The sequence below is a fragment of the Macrobrachium rosenbergii genome, chromosome 10 (assembly GCF_040412425.1).
Source record: "Macrobrachium rosenbergii isolate ZJJX-2024 chromosome 10, ASM4041242v1, whole genome shotgun sequence".
NCBI lineage: Eukaryota > Metazoa > Arthropoda > Malacostraca > Decapoda > Palaemonidae > Macrobrachium > Macrobrachium rosenbergii.
Genome location: NC_089750.1, coordinates 6,284,437 through 6,298,757, shown reverse-complemented (window position 1 = coordinate 6,298,757; position 14,321 = coordinate 6,284,437). Strand labels below are relative to the sequence as shown.

The following is a 14,321-nucleotide window of genomic DNA, read 5'->3' as shown; positions in this document are numbered from 1 at the left end:
AACCTTAAATAACATAAAAACTACTGAGGCTAGAGGGCTGCAATTTGGTATGTTTGATGATTGGAGGGTGGATAATCAACATACTAATTTGAAGCCCTCTAACCCCAGTAGTTAAGATCTGAGGGCGGACAGAAAAAGTGCTGATAGAAAAAAGTGCGGATGGACAGACAAAGCCTGCATTAGTTATCTTTTCAGAAAACTAAAACACTTCATTATTTGTATTAATGAGACAAATGGCTTCTCTTTAGGGGTAACCAAATTTGGCGAAAATTGAACTTTTCTGTGAAAGAGAAAATGTAGTTAACGAAAGGAAACTTTCTAGAGAATGAAAAAAAGATAACTTTCTTAAGGATAAAACATAAGAAAGCTGCTGAAAATGGGTACTTTTCTTTTTAAGTTATTGAAAAAAATTTGTTTTGTATATGGACAAAACAAGTTGGGGATTAGAAAACTTCTATAAATAATAACAAGAGCGGCCCCAAGGATAATGCGACTGAGTATATAAGATTATACAACTACTAGATAGAATACATAATTTAGGCCGAGGGCCAAGCGCTGGACCCATGAGGTCATTCAGCACTGAAAAGAAAATTGAGAGTAAGAGGTTTAAAGGTTGCAACAGGAGGAAGCCCTCGCAGTCGCACTAAGAAAAATTTTTTAGAAGAGGGTGGAAAGTAAGATGGAAAAAGAATGTGAATGGGGGTACAGTAAAAGGAATGAAAGGGGTTGCAACTAGGGGGCCGAAGGGACGCTGCAAAGAACCTTCAGTAATGCCTACAGTGCACAGAGTGAGGTACACTGACGGCACTGCTCCACCTACGGGATACAACTAGTATATCACTACTATTAATAATGATGAAATTATTTCCTCGACTAATATTGATATATTCATGGACTTGAAGATTTCCTTTCATAGAGCACCTGACAGTAAAATATAGCAGAGAAAATGTATTTCATAGCATCACATCTAACAAGGAAGACCTCGTTCGATTTGCACACCTCCAAAACACATAAACTTTTACAATAAATAAATATATACTAAATAAGTATTTATATATATGTATATATATATATATATATATATTAAATATTTATATATATATATATATATATATATATATATATATATATATATATATATATATATATATATATATATGTGTGTGTGTGTGTGTATAAATTGTGCGTTTATTCTCAAAGTTCTCAAGAGTATTTACCCACTGCCATAAAATTCATCCCCAAACCAAAGCATGAGAGCAAAAACGACCGATTATAACCGTACTGCAAGTGACAATACACAACAAAACAAGGCAAGGATAATTTCTTGCAGCACGAAACACAGATAGGAACATTTGAATAGCATATTTTTAAAAGGATACGAATTTTAAAGAAAAAAAATTGAAAAAGATAAAATTTGAAAAGGAATAAAAATCTGAAAAGGATAAAGATTTAAAAATATAAAAATTTTAAAAGAATAAAGATTTGAAAAGGCTAGAAATTTTATCAAAATAAAAATTTGAAAAGCATATTTTTAAAAGAATACAATTTGAAAAAGATAAAAATTGGAAAAGGATATTGGTAAAAGGGTAAACATTTTAAAAGAACAGGTAATCGAAAAGGGACAAAAATTTGAAGGGGGAATATAAAAAAAAAATTGGAAAAGGATATAAATATGCAAAAGGATAAAAATTAGTCAAACACGTATCTGTGCTCGAGAATGATCACCACTCTTATATACTCATGCAACAATATGAGATTCCAATTCAAGAATCACCATAATCACCACCAGACGAATTACAAATCATTAAGGATTTTACAATGGCCGATCATCATATTCATCATCGGACAATGTATCTCAATATGAGCTTCATACCAGAGCATTATCACCATGAGGTGTCTAATATGATGATTACAGTTTTACAGTTGATGTTCATCAAGGATAATAATCACCATTAAGTAATCAAGCATCACTATCGACATCATCATCATTTTCATCATCGCCGAAGGTTACTCTGAGAAAAGAACAGGCGAATAACACCACAGAAGAAAAAACATCTAGACACTCACAGTTCGAGAGTTTGAGAATCCTAGGTAATATTTCTCTCTCTCTCTCTCTCTCTCTCTCTCTCTCTCTCTCTCTCTCTCTCTCTCCATACTACGCACTTGGGATATAATCGATTAGCGCCGCCAATGCAATAACCCAACCAAACGGGATAATGCAACCACCTACTGGAGAGAGAGAGAGAGAGAGAGAGAGAGAGAGAGAGAGAGAGAGAGAGAGAGAGAGAGAGAGAGAGAGAGAGAGAGACGTTTTTATCTCGAAACAAAGCAAGGATGCAACAGAGGATTTTAAGCGCATACGTACAGACATACGTACGCTCAACAAGCGGATCGATAGGCCTTTGGGAAAGCCTTGCCCATACACACACACTCACACACACACATACATACAAGCATACACAAAAAAGCAAAAAACCTTACGGACAAACCTACAGCCACACACGCACACACACACACATACTCCTGGAGTGTAAGGGTGGGGCAATGAAGAACGACACACACACACTACAGGGTCCGACCTTGGCCCAGTTTACGTTGGGAGGGAGAGGGGGAGGAGAGAGGGAGAGGGAAGAGGGAGGAGAGGAAACTTCTAGATGGAAGTACTTCACAGGAGGGGAGGAGGAGGAGGAGAAGGCCTACGATTGGAGAATCCTTTGAAGCCCTCACTTACCTTGCTCGATTTTGGAGAAGAGGAGAAATGTCCTTTCAGTCGTATTGTCCAACAACACTTTTTCCTTCTACTTATCTTTTTTCTCTCTCTTTCTCGCTCTCTCTCTTTCTCACTGTCTCTTTCCCTCTCTTTCTCTCTCTTTCCTTTTCAGCCGGAAGATGATAAGAGAGGCGTTGGAGATGTCTATTTAATATTCAGATGTAATTCCAAATGAGCTCACTATTTCCACTGAATGTTTATATTTACTTTATATATATATATATATATATATATATATATATATATATATATATATATATATATATATATATATATATATGTATATATATATACAGATTAGGCTTCGGTTTCTCACCAAGTATTTAGGGATGAGATTGCAAGTCCCACGCCCTTTTTTCTTGATCCAAGCACAGTCTAGGACTCAATTACAAGTGGGTGGACCGGTGAAAGGTAGGCAGGGAATGAACCACCACAGGCCCAGGGAACGTGAGCCAGTAGCTGTACCACTCAGATAAGGAGTCCACTGTATATATATATATATATATATATATATATATATATATATATATATATATATATACATTTTACATTCTAAAGCAAATTCAACACAGTCACTGTTGTTTATGCTTTACATTCTAAAGCAAATTCAACACAGTCCAAAATCTTGCACTCTTCACAAAATGGTGGCACCACGTATTAAAGTTCATGTTTTACATATAAATAGTATATATATATATATATATATATATATATATATATATATATATATATATATTACACTTTGAAGGGTCATTACAACACGCACAGTCAATATTAAACTTTGAAGGGTCATTACAACACGCACAGTCAAACAATTTATGGAAACTTCGGGGGAAAACTTGTAGAAAATCCCAGGGATTCTGGCGCAAGCTCAACTTTCAAGTGTCACTTCACGAAATGCTCACGGAAACTTTCTAAATAATAAAATGTAAAAAAAAAAAAATAGAAATAAGATAGAGGTAAACGTAAATGATGAAGCAGAAAGCAAGAAATAAAGAAATAAAGACACAAGAGAAGGTGTAAACTGACAGGTTTGGCCAGGGCCAGAGAGAGAGAGAGAGAGAGAGAGAGAGAGAGAGAGAGAGAGAGCGTATATCGCAAGATACGAGTTTACGGAAGGAGACGAGGGGAAGTGGCGGAAATAAAGAGAGAGAGAGAGAGAGAGAGAGAGAGAGAGAGAGAGAGAGAGAGAGAGAGAGAGAGAGAGAGAGGTGGGATTGGGGTAGGGGGACAAAAATGGAGTAAAATCAAGTCAAGATTGGGGGACAATGCGCTGTGTGTGTGTGTGTGTGTGTGAAGGAATCGTACCGTAACACGTCTATCGTACCGTATCACAGACGTGTGTGTGTGTATGTGTGTAACAAATCTGACTGTCTGGAAATGGAGGTTAAAATAATGAAGAAAAATAAAAGTCGTATTCTAAGAAGCATAAGGCACTGTGCATGTGCGTCTGTGTGCGTGTGTATGTGTATGTGTGTGTATGTGTATGTGTGCGCGTGTGTGTGTTCCCAGACGTTAAACCACAACCTTCAAACCAACCAGGTGTGACACGAGTAAAAAAAAAAAAAAAGAAAAAAGAAGAAAGGCGTTAATATCAACAAATGGGAGAGGGCACAGGGGCAGATGTTCCTGGGGGTCAGCTGGGAAGGGGGGAGGAGGGATTGCACAGCCAGCAGCGAGATGAGAAAGAGATAGGAGCAAGGACCGACCGCCAGCAGCCGCCTTACACCGATGCCAGCCAGTGCCACAGTGCCAGGCATCATCCGTCCGCTGCTGGCCACAGTGCCGCCACCTCACCGCATGGCACGTGACACCCAACGCTCCTGCTCCTACTGCTCCTGCTCTCTCTCTCCTCTCTCTCTCTCTCTCTCTCTCTCTGTGTGGCAACATCCTCCTCCTACTCCTCCTTCATCTCCCGACTTCATCCTCCCTCTCCAACACCAACATCGTCGCCGTATTCGTCGTCACCAAAACCATCTCCAACAGCCTCACCACCACTGGCATCCTAGGATGTCTCACACCGCCCCATCAACTCTCTCGCCGCCATCACCAACTCTTCTCTCTCTCTCCTCAACATCCTCCTCTCTCTCTCTCTCTCTCTCTCTCTCTCTCTCTCTCTCTCTCTCTCTCTCCAGCGTCAACACCAACACTGTCGTCACCAACACTATCACCATCACTACAATCCAGGAAGTCTTCACCTCGTGCTGCTACCACTCCCAAAGCTCTCTCTCTCTCTCTCTCTCTCTCTCTCTCTCCTATTGCTTTAAAAACTAACACAACTACTCGCTCCAGATTTTAAAAGTCCTGTGTCACTCTGGAAAGCCTTCCAGTCACTCGTAACCAGCCATCATTCCTGAAAGCCTGATAATTATTTGCAATTCTGGAAAACCTGATGATCACATTTAATTCTGGAAGACCTGATGATTAAATCTAATTCTGGAAAACCCATGATTAAAATTAATTCCGGAAAACCTGACGATTAATTAATTTTAATCCTGGAAAACCTGATGATTAATTTTAATTCTGGAAAACCCGATTAATATTAATTCTGGAAAACCTGATGATTAATTTTAATTCTGGAAAACCAGATCAATATTAATTCTGGAAAACCTGATGATTAATTTTAATTCTGGAAAACCCAAGATTAATATTAATTCTGCAAAACCTGACGATTAATTTTAATTCTGCAAAACCTGATGATTAATCTTAATTCTGGAAAATCTAACGATTAATTTTAATTCTATAGAACCCGAAGATTAAATTTATTTACAATTCTGGAAAGCCTTTTGGTCATCGATCAAAATAATAAACTTTCAGCAACTGGTCACCCTGGAAGGCTTTCCAGTCAAACATCAGCAAGAAAAAGCAACTGGTCATCCTGGAAGGCTTTCCAGTCAAACATCACTGAGAAAAACTTTCTGATAATTCATCAAGTTGGAAATTGCCACCTTCTGACAGAATTCCAGTCATCCACTACTTTAGAAGGTCCCCCCAGTTACTGGCACCTTTTGATAGTATTCCAGTTATCCATTATTCTGGGGGCCTCCTAGTCAACAACAACAGGAAAAGCCTGGCAGTTATTGCCACTTTTTATAGAATTCCAGTCATCCATCAGTCTGGAAGGCCTCCCAGTCAACCATAACAGGAAAAGCCTTCCAGTTACTGCCAACCTTTTGATAGAATTCCAGTCATCCACTATTCTGGAAGGCCTCCCAGTCACCCACAACAGGAAAATCCTTCCAGTTACTACTACCTTCTGACAGAATTCCAGTCATCCATTATTCTGGAAGGTCTTCCAGCCTACCATAACAGGAAAAGCCTTCCAGTTACTGCCACTTTTTGATAGAATTCCAATCATCCACTATTCTGGAAGGCCTCCCAGTCAGCCATAACAGGAAAAGTCTTCCAGTTACTACTACCTCCTGATAGAATTCCAGTCATCCACTATTCTAGAAGGTCTCCCAGGCAACCATATCAGGAAAAGCCTTCCAATTACTGCCACCTTTTCATAGAATTACAGTCATCCATTATTCTGGAAGGCCTCCCAGTCAGCCATAACAGGAAAATCCTTCCAGTTAATGCCACCTTTTGATAGAATTCCAGTTATCCACTATTCTGGAAAGCCTCCCAGTCAGCCATAACAGGAAAAGTCTTCCAGTTACTACTACCTCCTGATAGAGTTCCAGTCATCCACTATTCTAGAAGGTCTCCCAGGCAACCATATCAGGAAAAGCCTTCCAATTACTTCCACCTTTTCATAGAATTCCAGTCATCCATTATTCTGGAAGGCCTCCCAGTCAGCCATAGCAGGAAAATCCTTCCAGTTACTGCCACCTTTTGATAGAATTCCAGTCATCCACTGTTCTGGAAGGCCTCCCAGTCAACCATAACAGGAAAAGCCTTCCAGTCACTGCCACCTTTTGATAGAATTCCAGTCATCCATTAACCTGGAAGGCCTCCCCGTTAACCACAACCGGAAAAGCCTTCTAGTTGCTGCCGTCCAAGACGGAATTCCAGCCATATAATAACCTGTAATGCCTTCTCGTTAACCGTCACCCTGGAAACCCTTCTAGTCCGACCGCAAAGCTTCCCTTAATCCGTCCCCTAGGCAAAGTCACTTCCACGCTGGAATCGCGACAGGCGAACACAAAGCGGAAACGCCATGACTGGGGTCATGAAAGGCAGGTTTCTGAGACCCGCTTTTCTGAGCACGTGACAGTAAAGTGCGGAAGAACATGTGGCGATGCAGAGGAGGAGGTGGAGAAAAGGGTAAATGAGAGGGGAAGAGGGAGACAAAGGGGAAGTGAGAGGGGAAGGGGGAGAGAAAGGGGAAGTGAAAGGGGAAGGGGGAGAGGTAAAGAGGCAAAGAGGTAGAACGCTAAGGGAAGATCAGAATGAAATGAGGGGAAACCCTAATGAACCACAAGGATAAAATACGGTAATACACCAAAGATTTTGAGGACAGAACGAGGAACAACACGACAGAATATGTAAATAAAATTGAGACATACACTAATGAATGTGATGATGAAATAAAGCAACTCTGTGGCATATGAAGATATAATGAAGAACAATACTAAGGAACATAAAAATGTGCTGGACCAACAGGACAAGAATGAGGAAAATTTAAGATGAAATCGGGACAGACTAAGAAAAATGATGATAAAACGGTGGATATCCACAACGGAATTTAAGCATATAACAACACATCGGATAGTGATACTAAAATGAAAACAACACTAAACAAGTAAAAAATGCGCTGAAGTTTCTTGGGCGCAATCGAGTTTTCTGTACATAGTATAATCAAGGCTAACAAAACAGATCTATCTTTCGGTGGTCTCGGTATAATGCTGCATGAGCCGCGGCCCACGAAACTTTAACCACGGCTCGGTGGTGGCTTGTCTTATATCGTTGCCATACGCACGATTATGGCTAAATTTAACCTTGAAGAAAATAAAAACTACTGAGGCTAGAGGGCTACAATTTGGTATGTTTGATGATTGGAGGGTGGATGATTAACATACCAATTTGCAGCCCTCTAGCCTAAGTAGTTTTTAAGACCGGAGAGCGGACAGGAAAAGTGCAGACAGAAAAAAGCGCGGACGGACAGACAAAACCGGCACAAAAGTTTTCTTTTAAAGAAAACTAAAAATTGTGTGGATAACATGACGGACACCACTACAGAACGTAAAGGAAAAACGCCAGAAAACAAGTATATAAATAAGTTTACTGTATAACTGTAACATACACTGTAATTCAAATGGCATAATTTCATGGACGTACATACATTTAAAAGTATTATGCGCATGAAAATTCAGCAAAATTTGCAAAGATCAATATGAGCAATCAAATAAACAGTAGGATACAAAGAAGGAAAAGACGCTTGAGATAGAAGTAAAGACCAGATTATTATTGATATATATATATATATATATATATATATATATATATATATATATATATATATATATATATATATATATATATATATATATCCATAAATTATACAAATATACAATATATATATATATATATATATATACAAATATATTTATACGTATACATATTATATATGTCACACACATACATACATAAATTATATATATATATATGTATATATATTATATACACACACACACACACATATATATATATATATATATGAAAAACATTTGGGATGATTATGTTATATATTTGTCTTTTTAGCTAAGCATGTTTTTCATATATACTATATATATATATATATATATATATATATATATATATATATATATATATATATATAATTGGGATACACCACGTAATGCTATTAACAGGCACTCAAGACCTAGCCTCCATGTACTCCTCTCCACAAAAGACTCAAGAAAAAAAAAAAGGGAAAAGAATGCAGGGCCATTAAAAGCCTCGACGAAAGCTAAATGGGAGATTCTACTTGGAGAGGCCTCTTCCCTCCCCCACCGCCACCCCATTTTTATCAACAATTCTGTATAATCAAATAAAAAAAAAATAAATAAGAGGGGAAAACCATTCTCCTCAACTTTAACACTTAATCTTCCGCCCAATGCAATTTAACTTTCCCGGGACCTAAGCATCCCAACGGGATGATTAGATATCTCCGGAGGCTATGGGAAGATTAATGAGGCGATCCTCAGAAAAAAATGGAGGTCTTAATGAAAAACATAATAACAATTCTGCAGATAGAGTCTTCGTTACGTCCGTCTGACTGGTGTTTGCCAATACGAACACAAAAAGTGGACGAGTGTCTACTCCATAATGCTAATGAGTCGATCAGTGAAATCTGGTCAGAAACTTCAACGTTTGCGATTAATCCAATTGTAAACTTTTTGAAAATTTGTAATTTAATTGACCAAATATAAAAAAACACTATATCACAAAAAAATCATTCCGGCCAGCCCTGTAATGAGCTCAGGGTTTGGTAAAACTATAATAATAATAATAATAATAATAATAATAATAATAATAATAATAATAATAATAATAATAATAATCTACAAAACTTGAAGAAATTAACTAGGGAACCATGCCGGAATACAAAGCTGTATGGGCTGGAATACTGTATTGAATTTAGGGCAGAGGTCGGGCGCTGGGACCTGTGAGGTCATTCAGCGCTGAAGGGAAAATGAGAGTATTAAGATTTTAAAGGTGTAACAGTCGGGAGAAAAATCGCAGCTGAACTACGAAACAATACTATACAGGGGAGGGTGGAATATGGAAGAAAGAGAATATAAACGGAGGTACAGTGAAAGGAATGAAAGGTGTTGCAGTTAGGGGCCGAAGGGGTACTGCAAAGAACATTAAGTAATGCCTACAGTGCACCGCGTGAGGTGCAATGACGGCACTACCCTCCTCAGGAGAGGTATAAAGCTGTATGACCTCAAAATATTAAACTAAACGCGACAAAAAGTCTACGGACATCAACACCCACATTTCACTAAGTTTTGGACACTGCCTTAATTCATTCTATCCAAATTAATTCGCAAATTACAAGCACGAAAAACTTCGCAAATATTCGACTTCACACGGATATTGGCGTCACAACAGTGCAGTTCACAGGCTTATTTTTAGTTCTGTCTATCCTACCAGGGACGATCCAGTGGCTGAACTATTAACCTTTACAGAAGTCGAGTCTCTGATGACTGACATCCCACTTGTACCATCAAGCACCAATCAACCAACCAATGGTTTATTTCGTATTTCTGTGGCATGGCATATATCGTACAATAAAGTATTTACAATGCACTGTCAACATTACAGATTCCAAAGAAAAAAATTACGACCAGAGTGTTTTTAACTCTTGACCAAAAGCTTAACTCTTTGCAGACTCTTTCGGGCACACAACACTTCAACCAGAACACTAGAAGAGGTGAGAAAAATAACAAGGAAATTTTCACACAGAAACCTTGAAAAATGAAACTTAGGCTGAAAAAACTTACAGCTCAAACGCAGCTCAGAAGGGAAGTCATAAGCGCCGAGCAGATGCCGATCTGAAAAGAGAAGATGTATTGATACTTAACAAATAAAATGGCGCAAGAGTGTTGCATTATCAAACCATATTATAAGTATGCATGACAGTGATAAAATTCACGCTGTTTTTTCCTATCCGATCATCCAGATTAATAGAGGTATACACTAAGAAGTAATAATGCACCATTCTGGACAGTACTCTCAAGAACATCAGTCCCTGGCGACAAGTTAAGGTAGATCCTGAAACTACTTTAAAGAACTTGAAAATAAAAATACTATGCAATACGCATGTTCAGTTGTGATCATGAATGCAGAGTGTTCATTAATGAATATGGTGATGAGGTAAAATGTTAATATATAATAATTTATAAAATTACATTTTAGTTTTAGTTTTCTGTAAATAAAACTAGTGTGCCGGCTTTGTCTGTCCGTCCTCAGATCTTAAAAAACTACTGAGGCTAGAGGGCTGCAAATTGGTATGTTGATCATCCACCCACCAATCACCAAACATACCAAACTGCAGCCCTCTAGCCTCAGTAGCTATTTTATTTACGGTTAAAGTTGGCCATAATCGTGCGTACGGCAACGATATAGGATAGGCCACCACCGGGAAGTGGTTACAGTTTCATGGGCCGCGGCTCATGCGGCTTTATACCGAGACCACCGAAAGACTGATCTATTTTCGGTGGCCTTGATTATAGGCTGTAGCGGCTGTACAGAAAACATCGTTTCCTCAGCGCATCTTTTATTTATTTTTAAATCTAACATTTATTTATTACAAGACTCAATCAACGGATATCAAACAAGTTTAAATAAAAACACCTAATCTGGCACATATTAAAGGTTATTTTTTTCTTTTACCAGCCCAGGTTTTTCAAAGTAAAAAAAAAAACATTTGGCCGGGTATGTGGGCATTTACCCGGCAAATTAATCGCGGTGCCACGGCGCCAACCCTGCAAAGGTGCCCTGAACGTCCAGCCTTTGCTTGCTCAGATTAAGTTAACCTAACGTCCATCAAAGAGTCTTCATGAATCTCGCCATAGCAAAATTAACATTCGGTCCCCCCCAAATTTTTTCATTTCCGCTTGCTTTTCCTTCTTTCGCTTAGGCCCCTGCACCGAAAAAGAGGGGGGAGGAGAGTGATAGGGCTGGAAAGTGAGAAGGAACCAATGCAAGCAGTACGAAGGGCAAAGTGTCTTCAAGCGTCGCTTCCCAATGACGTTCTCGTCCAAAGCAACAGCTTCTTCACTCTAGATGCGAAGGTGGGGGGAGGTCCACTAGACTCTAGAAGGGAGGAGGAGGAGGGGAGAGAAGGAGGGATGGAGGGGGGGGGACAACAGTACACTACTCTCAATCAAATCACGTGATGCCATCGACCATCCGCCTACCCACGCCTACGCCCATCAATTAAGACCCAAAGGGCAAAACGCCTTCCTCCCACTACACCTTCCTCGAAGACACCCATGGCCATACTTCGCTTCGCACTTAGCGGTGATGGGGTAGGTATTCGACGCCCATGAAGGCGGTGACCGGGTGGGTATTCGAAGCCGAAGAAGGCGGTGACGGGGTGGGTATTCGACGCCGAAGAAGGCGGTGACAGGGTGGGTATTCGACGCCTAAGAAGGTGGTGACGGGGTGGGTATTTGACGCCGAAGAAGGGGGTGACGGGGTAGGTATTCGACGCCGAAGAAGGGGGTGACGGGGTGGGTATTCAACGCCGAAGAAGGCGGCGACGGGGTAGGCATTCGACGCCGAAGAAGGCGGCGACGGGTAAGGCATTCGACGCCGAAGAAGGCGGCGGCGGGGTAGGCATTCGACGCCGAAGAAGGCGTCAGTGTCTTTGGCGCAATCGAGTTTTCTGTCCAGTAGTGGCCTCAGCCCCGGCCCATGAAACTCTTAGCCGCAGCCCATGAAACTCAGCGATGGCCCGGTGGTGGCCTATGTTGTTGGTACCTATAGCGCTGACAGAAGTACGATTATGGCTAATTTTAACCTTAAATAAAATAAAAACTGCCGAGGTTAGAGGGCTGCAATTTGGTATGTTTGATGATTGGAGGGTGGATGATCAACATATCAATTTGCAGCCCTCTAGCCTCAGTGGTTTTTAAGATCTGGGGGCGGACAGAAAAAGTGTGGACAAAAAAAGTGCGGACAGACAGACAAAGCCGGCACAACAGTTTTCTTTTACAGAAAACTAACAAGGTGTAACATTAAAGAAAAGCTTCAAGAAAAGACAAATGAAGACACAAAAGGTATAATCACTGATCAAATGAAGGACTCCTCAAATAAAATAAGAATTCAGACAGACGAAGGATAGATTTTCAAAAGATCCCAAAAAGAAATTATCGTAATTATCTTAGTCAACTCTACATAGTTACGCAAGGTCATCCACACTTTTTTAACGGAAAGGCCGCCGGGGCTGGCAACGCAATTTTAAGGCTGGTACTCTCCGGAAAGAGATGAAACAATAACCTGCTAGAGAGAGAGAGAGAGAGAGAGAGAGAGAGAGAGAGAGAGAGAGAGAGAGAGAGAGAGAGAGAGAGAGAGAGGAGATTACTGGTATTGGATTTTTATGCGTAAGAGACACCAAACCTGTTTTAAACAAACCAAAAAACTGTGTGTGAGAGAGAGAGAGAGAGAGAGAGAGAGAGAGAGAGAGAGAGAGAGAGAGAGAGAGAGAGAGAGAGAGAGAGAGAGAGGTATTACTGTATTGGATTTTTCTTGCATAAGAGACATCAAACCTGTCTTAAACAAACCAACAAACTGCTAGACAGAGAGAGAGAGAGAGAGAGAGAGAGAGAGAGAGAGAGAGAGGGGGGGGATTAATATAATACTGGTATAGGATTTTTCATACATTATCCACACAAAAAACCTGCGTTTTTAACACACACTGTCAAAAGGAATCTGAAAACGGGGAGTATATTGTATGATTTAAGTAAAAGGTCAAGAGCTGGGGCCTACGAGGTCATCCAGCGATGGAATGAAAACAAAGTAAAAAAAAAAAAATTTCAACGGTGCAACAGGAGGAAAACCTCGCACTTGCACTATGAAACAACTGTTAGGAGAGGGTGGAAAGACGGAAGCAAGAGAATGATGAACGTAGGTACAGTAAAAGGAATGAAAGGGGATGCAGCTAGAGGCCGAAGGGACGCCGCAAAGAACCTCGTGAGGTGCACTGACGGCACTAACCTCCTACGTAGAGAAAGATGTGTGTGTGTGTGTGTGTGTGTGTATTCGTGTACGCCTTGCATCACTGATGTTCATCCGTGACTCGGCAGTTATAAAAGGGGAATGATTGTACGCATAAGAATTCTGAAAAGGTTAAAAACCAAGCAAGAATAATGCAGTTCACGTTTCTCTTCGGTTCCAAATATACCCTTTATCTTTCGAGGTTTCTGATAACCTGCAACTTTTGATAAGTGCTTTCTTTTCAAAAGGCCTCTTTTTATCATCTTGTCTGGGACCAAAGGCCACATTCTGGGACCTATGAGGTCACTCAACGCTGAAACGGACGTTGACAGTTACAAGGCTTGAAGAAAGGTGTAACAGGAGGAAAACCAGACGGTTGCACTATGAATCAATCGTTGGGAGAGGGTGGAAAGTCATTTGGAACAAAGATAATATGAACGGAGGTACAGTGAAGGGACCGAAAGGGGTTGCAGCCGAGGGGCCGAAGGGAAGCCGCAATGGACCTTAAGTAATGCCTACAGTGCGCGCGTGAGGTTCACTGACGGCACTACCCACCTACAGGGATGTCGGGGATGGAGAGATGACTACTTCTGCTTCACCTGACCCCCTTAAACGAAAACAGGAACTTCTCAAACTTTGTAAAAAAAAAAAAAACAAAATAAACTACTAAAATCCGAAGTATGTCCCAATAAGGAGAAAAAAAAACATAGCCAATAAGGCTACATCGATAATAAAAATTTTTACAATATAAAGATAAAAAAATCATATACAGTAAATTATTCTTCTTCTTCGTTTAACGTGCTTTTTCCCATTTTTACATATGCGGTAAGCACGATGCCTACTTTTGAAGGACTTTGATTTGGCGGTGGGGTAGACC

The 14,321-nt window shown here is 40.1% G+C and overlaps 1 protein-coding gene across 2 annotated transcripts in view; it reads right to left on the bottom strand.

Annotated features, from left to right (window-relative positions):
* Window positions 1-14,321, bottom strand: part of disp (dispatched) — a 139,337-nt gene that overhangs the window by 107,712 nt on the left and 17,304 nt on the right. The window contains exons 1-2 of one of the 2 annotated variants that reach the window (XM_067109817.1): window positions 4,480-4,521; window positions 2,732-2,959 (exon numbers count right to left, since the gene is read on the bottom strand). The gene's annotated coding sequence lies outside the window, so the exon portion shown is untranslated. Of the gene's footprint in view, window positions 1-2,731; window positions 2,960-4,479; window positions 4,522-10,224; window positions 10,276-14,321 lie in introns of those variants that run through there. The other variant, XM_067109816.1, reaches the window with a different exon arrangement.